Raw genomic sequence first — 6,000 nt, 5'->3', positions numbered from 1 at the left:
ATTTCGATTCTGACTGAGTCTCTAGGCCAGCAGGAAAAGGAGAATAGTTATCTCCCAACATTATCATCCTAATTGTACAGTAGATGACCAGTGACCGTGGCGATGTACAATGCACAGTGTAGCGAACCCTTGGACGCTGTTAAGTGTTTACCGAAAATTTCGGGAACACAGTAGTCGTATGTGTCTCGGCAAGCGGCGTCAACGTATCACATATTCGGCTTGCCGAAGTTAAGTTTCTTTCTTGTTGACATATTTTCTTATAATATTGGGAATATAATTTTTTATTTTTTTTAATAATCATGCATAGCCACGGTACACAGCAAGCTCTTTTTGACCTTCGCCATTAATTCTACGAACAAGCCTCTCATTAAGTAAATTTTCATATAAATGAATTTAGAGACACAAAAACCGATAGCCCGGCTAGCTTTATTAAGTTTAACTTAAAAGTTTAATATTGGCCGAACCGGCCAATAGCATTCTTTTCGGCGAAGCTGAGATGAGCACAACTTAATTACAGCGTAACGGAAAAAGAGTGCCTCGGAGCAGTAAAAGTCGTGGAAAGATTCCGTCCCTAAGTGAAGTTAATTGCGTTTACTATCGTTACCGAACACGCAAGCCTGCAATGGCTTATGAAGGATTAGAACAGGAGACTAGCGCGGTGATCGGTAGCATTACAGGCATTCGACTTTGTTCTTCGATTTTGAGACAACGGAGTTTGAGAATCCTGAATACTTGAAAAGACTTTCATTGATTGAAGAGCATGGAGGAGACAAGTTTCCAGACTTACATGTGGTCAAGAAGAAGCACTTCAACAGAAAGGAAAGTGATGAAATTGAATGGAAACTTTGGACTACGGAAGCACTGACGAGGGGTATGGGGGTATGGCAAAGACCTCAGAAAGACTTCAGAATATTTATTACTGTCCCAAAATGGTAGTTCAAGTCTGAGAATTTGCAGAAGAATGCGAAAACTGCAAGGAAAACCAACACACAACGCTGATAAAGCGACCAGTGATGGGAAGAAGTTACGCACGGATCGACACATTTAAAAGCTATATCTGGATTTCCTAGGAAAGTACCACCGTTCTCGCCGAGGAAACTCCATCTTATTAATCTCGTTGGATAACCTAACCAAGTTTGTGTGGTAAAAAGCGATGCCGAAGGCCACATCGACAGCTGTGATCAGATTCCAGCAAGACGAAATATTTACCAAACACCACATGGACAACGGAAAACAGTTTATCTTCAAGAAATTTTAGAATATGCTGCAAGAATACACATGAGGACAGGGAGATAAGCATCACAATCCAATGCATCGGAGACAGTAAACCAATCCATATAAGCAGCAATCCAGGACGACCACACGCGATGGGATGTTGCTTAGGTCACGCATCCATAACAGTACAGAAACTTTGCCATACTATACCATGTTCGGATAACATATGTTTACGAAGGGAAAAGATTACTCGCTGGCTCGCAAGTTGAATGCTATGAATGAAGTTTAGTGAGCCCAATTGCCCAAATTTGAACGACAACAGCGACGTACCGGGATAAGAAATCTATAAGTGACTTTAGCAAGAATAGGAATTCAAAGTTTTTCAGAAAGTACACTAAATGTTGAGACACAAAAGCGTTGGGAAATTAATTGTACGCTTTGTAAAACTTGCGAACAAAAGTTCCCGGCTAGTAAACTACACTCATCAGAGATTAAACTCCTGTCGCGAGACGAGCATCGAAACCGTATTGTGCTTGTTATTTGCTAAATTATCAAAAGAATATAAATTAACATAAGTTAACCGGACAGAGAGTCAATGTCCGAAGACTGAGCGCTGGTCACATTGCTGAAAGCCGCTTGAAGCTCTCTTATTCGTTAAGCTTAAGCAGTTCATTCGAAGAATAAAGAACACAAGTTCTATACAAAACAACTTCGGCAACCGCCGTTAGATATTTTATTATTTCGATTCTGACTGAGTCTCTAGGCCAGCAGGAAAAGGAGAATAGTTATCTCCCAACATAATCATCCTAATTGTACAGTAGATGTGACCGTGGCGATGTATAATGCACAGTGTAGCGAACCCTTGGACGCTGTTAAGTGTTTACCGAAAATTTCGGGAACACAGTAGTCGTATGTGTCTCGGCAAGCGGCGTCAACGTATCACATATTTAGACACATGATGGCAGCTCCCGCCACTATCAAGCTGTTATTATTATTAGAAGTAATGAAAGCGGACTCGCTGATGCGGCACTATCTTCGTTTCGGACTGTGTTGAATTTCGACGCGATCATAAATCGCTTGGACTTCACATACAGCGACAAACGACCGATGCATGTCATCAAACAAGAGTTAGGCACCCTCAGACTGGGTAGTCTGACATTGTTACAGTATTGCGATGAGGTTGAGAAAAGCTCACCTATGGTCAACTTGTCATTTGAAACAGCTATGGGAAAGGTATTATGCGACAAATTCCGAGAAGACGCTTAGTGGGTATTCATTTGCGGCCTTAAGAGAAACCTCACAGATGAGCTTTTTGCGGCAAAACTCATAGACATGCCATCCGCTCTCGCCTTGGCTTAAGAGGTAGAATCAAATCTTGAGAATCAAATCTTTGCTAGAAGTCAAGAGGATAGGTATAAAATAGCAGGGACAAAGTCGCCAGAGCGCCAGCACGAAAAAATCTCTCAGCAGAATCAACAAGTTCAACAGTGCAACAACTGACCCAAAAAAAGTCCAAGCCATTCAAGACTTCCCTGAACCAAAATCCGCGTTCGAAGTCAGGTCATTCCTTGTGTATCAGGCTTAAGTTCACGTCTTCTTTATTCGCTAAGAACTGTCTGTCCGATTCTACGCAAACTAGTCTCTCAGTTTTAAAGCTTTCCCAAAAGTCTTCTTTCTATTGCAGGTAGTACATAAGTCGGATCCAGTCGGATCGAACAACTATATCTTATAGCTCACATAGGAACTATCGATGAAAAAAATTATATCTGTCGTGTTTTTTCACACAATATTCTAAGCTTGGAAGTAAAATTTTTTAAAATTTTAAAAATTTTGAATTCAATTTATCAAAAAACGGACTAAATGGTCTAAAAAAAAAAATGAAATACATTTTTTTTAATTATCACTGAAGTCAGCAACAATCCTTAAAAATTTGACATGGTGGTACTAAAGTTGATTATTTCTTATAACTGGAAGGGTATACAAACTTCGGCTTGCCGAAGTTAAGTTTCTTTCTTGTTGACATATTTTCTTATAATATTGGGAATATAATTTTTTATTTTTTTAATAATCATGCATAGCCACGGTACACAGCAAGCTCTTTTTGACCTACGCCATTAATTCTACGAACAAGCCTCTCATTAAGTAAATTTTCATATAAATGAATTTAGAGACACAAAAACCGATAGCCCGGCTAGCTTTATTAAGTTTAACTTAAAAGTTTAATATTGGCCGAACCGGCCAATAGCATTCTTTTCGGCGAAGCTGAGATGAGCACAACTTAATTACAGCGTAACGGAAAAAGAGTGCCTCGGAGCAGTAAAAGCCGTGGAAAGATTCCGTCCCTAAGTGAAGTTAATTGCGTTTACTATCGTTACCGAACACGCAAGCCTGCAATGGCTTATGAAGGATTAGAACAGGAGACTAGCGCGGTGATCGGTAGCATTACAGGCATTCGACTTTGTTCTTCGATTTTGAGACAACGGAGTTTGAGAATCCTGAATACTTGAAAAGACTTTCATTGATTGAAGAGCATGGAAGAGACAAGTTTCCAGACTTACATGTGGTCAAGAAGAAGCACTTCAACAGAAAGGAAAGTGATGAAATTGAATGGAAACTTTGGACTACGGAAGCACTGACGAGGGGTATGGGGGTATGACAAAGACTTCAGAATATTTATTACTGTCCCAAAATGGTAGTTCAAGTCTGAGAATTTACAGAAGAATGCGAAAACTGCAAGGAAAACCAACACACAACGCTGATAAAGCGACCAATGATGGGAAGAAGTTACGCACGGATCGACACATTTAAAAGCTATATCTGGATTTCCTAGGAAAGTACCACCGTTCTCGCCGAGGAAATTCCATCTTATTAATCTCGTTGGATAACCTAACCAAGTTTGTGTGGTAAAAAGCGATGCCGAAGGCCACATCGACAGCTGTGATCAGATTCCAGCAAGACGAAATATTTACCAAAATTAGATTTCCGGAAACACCACATGGACAACGGAAAACAGTTTTTCTTCAAGAAATTTTAGAATATGCTGCAAGAATACACATGAGGACAGGGAGATAAGCATCACAATCCAATGCATCGGAGACAGTAAACCAATCCATATTAGCAGCAATTCGAGTGAATATCCAGGACGACCACACGCGATGGGATGTTGCTTAGGTCACGCATCCATAACAGTACAGAAACTTTGCCATACTATACCATGTTCGGATAATGTTTACGAAGGGAAAAGATTACTCGCTGGCTCGCAAGTTGAATGCTATGAATGAAGCTAAGTGAGCCCAATTGCCCAAATTTGAACGACAACAGCGACTTACCGGGATAAGAAATCTATAAGTGACTTTAGCAAGAATAGGAATTCAAAGTTTTTCAGAAAGTACACTAAATGTTGAGACACAAAAGCGTTGGGAAATTAATTGTACGCTTTGTAAAACTTGCGAACAAAAGTTCCCGGCTAGCAAACTACACTCATCAGAGATTAAACTCCTGTCGCGAAACGAGCATCGAAACCGTATTGTGCTTGTTATTTGCTAAATTATCAAAAGAATACAAATTAACATAACACTGCATTTTACCGGACGCTCGTGCATAGCAGGCAACACAGCCGCTATGAAGCTCTCTTATTCGTTAATCTTAAGCAGTTCATTCGAAGAATAAAGAACACAAGTTGTATACAAAACAACTTCGGCAACCGCCGTTAGATATTTTATTATTTCGATTCTGACTGAGTCTCTAGTCCAGCAGGAAAAGGAGAATAGTTATCTCCCAACATAATCATCCTAATTGTACAGTAGATGACCAGTGACCGTGGCGATGTATACTGCACAGTGTAGCGAACCCTTGGACGCTGTTAAGTGTTTACCGAAAATTTCGGGAACACAGTAGTCGTATGTGTCTCGGCAAGCGGCGTCAACATATCACATATTTAGACACATGATGGCAGCTCCCGCCACTATCAAGCTGTTATTATTATTAGAAGTAATGAAAGCGGACTCGCTGATGCGGCACTATCTTCGTTTCGGACTGTGTTGAATTTCGACGCGATCATAAATCGCTTGGACTTCACATACAGCGACAAACGACCGATGCATGTCATCAAACAAGAAATAGGCACTCTCAGACTGGGTAGTCTGACATTGTTACAGTATTGCGATGAGGTTGAGAAAAGCTCACCTATGGTCAACTTGTCATTTGAAACAGCTATGGGAAAGGTATTATGCGACAAATTCCGAGAAGACGCTTTGTGGGTATTCATTTGCGGCCTTAAGAGAAACCTCACAGATGAGCTTTTTGCGGCAAAACTCATAGACATGCCATCCGCTCTCGCCTTGGCACAAGAGGTAGAATCAAATCTTGAGAATCAAATCTTTGCGAGAATTCAAGAGGATAGGTATAAAAGAGCAGGGACAAAGTCGCCAGAGCGCCAGCAAGAAAAAATCTCTCAGCAGAATCAACAAGTTCAACAGTGCAACAACTGACCCAAAAAAAGTCCAAGCCATTCAAGACTTCCCTGAACCAAAATCCGCGTTCGAAGTCAGGTCATTCCTTGTGTATAAGGCTTAAGTTCACGTCTTCTTTATTCGCTTAGAACTGTCTGTCCGATTCTACGCAAACTAGTCTCTCAGTTTTAAAGCTATCGGGCTTTCCCAAAAGTCTTCTTTCTATTGCAGGTAGTACATAAGTCGGATCCAGTCGGATCGAACAACTATATCTTATAGCTCACATAGGAACTATCGATAAAAAAAATTATATCTGTCGTGTTTTTTCACACAA

At 40.5% G+C, this 6,000-nt stretch overlaps 1 long non-coding RNA gene across 4 annotated transcripts in view; it reads right to left on the bottom strand.

Annotated features, from left to right (window-relative positions):
• Positions 1-278: 278 nt before the first annotated feature.
• The window catches only part of LOC127011807 (uncharacterized), a 32,038-nt gene continuing 26,316 nt past the window's right edge, over positions 279-6,000 (bottom strand). For 2 of the 4 annotated variants that reach the window (XR_007765169.1, XR_007765166.1), the window contains exon 3: positions 3,227-3,321. This is a non-coding gene — a long non-coding RNA (uncharacterized LOC127011807). Of the gene's footprint in view, positions 336-3,226; positions 3,322-6,000 lie in introns of those variants that run through there. The other 2 variants (XR_007765171.1, XR_007765170.1) reach the window with 2 other exon arrangements.

Source organism: Drosophila biarmipes, unplaced genomic scaffold, assembly GCF_025231255.1.
Source record: "Drosophila biarmipes strain raj3 unplaced genomic scaffold, RU_DBia_V1.1 ptg000009l, whole genome shotgun sequence".
NCBI lineage: Eukaryota > Metazoa > Arthropoda > Insecta > Diptera > Drosophilidae > Drosophila > Drosophila biarmipes.
This window is presented reverse-complemented; position numbering and strand designations above follow the sequence as displayed.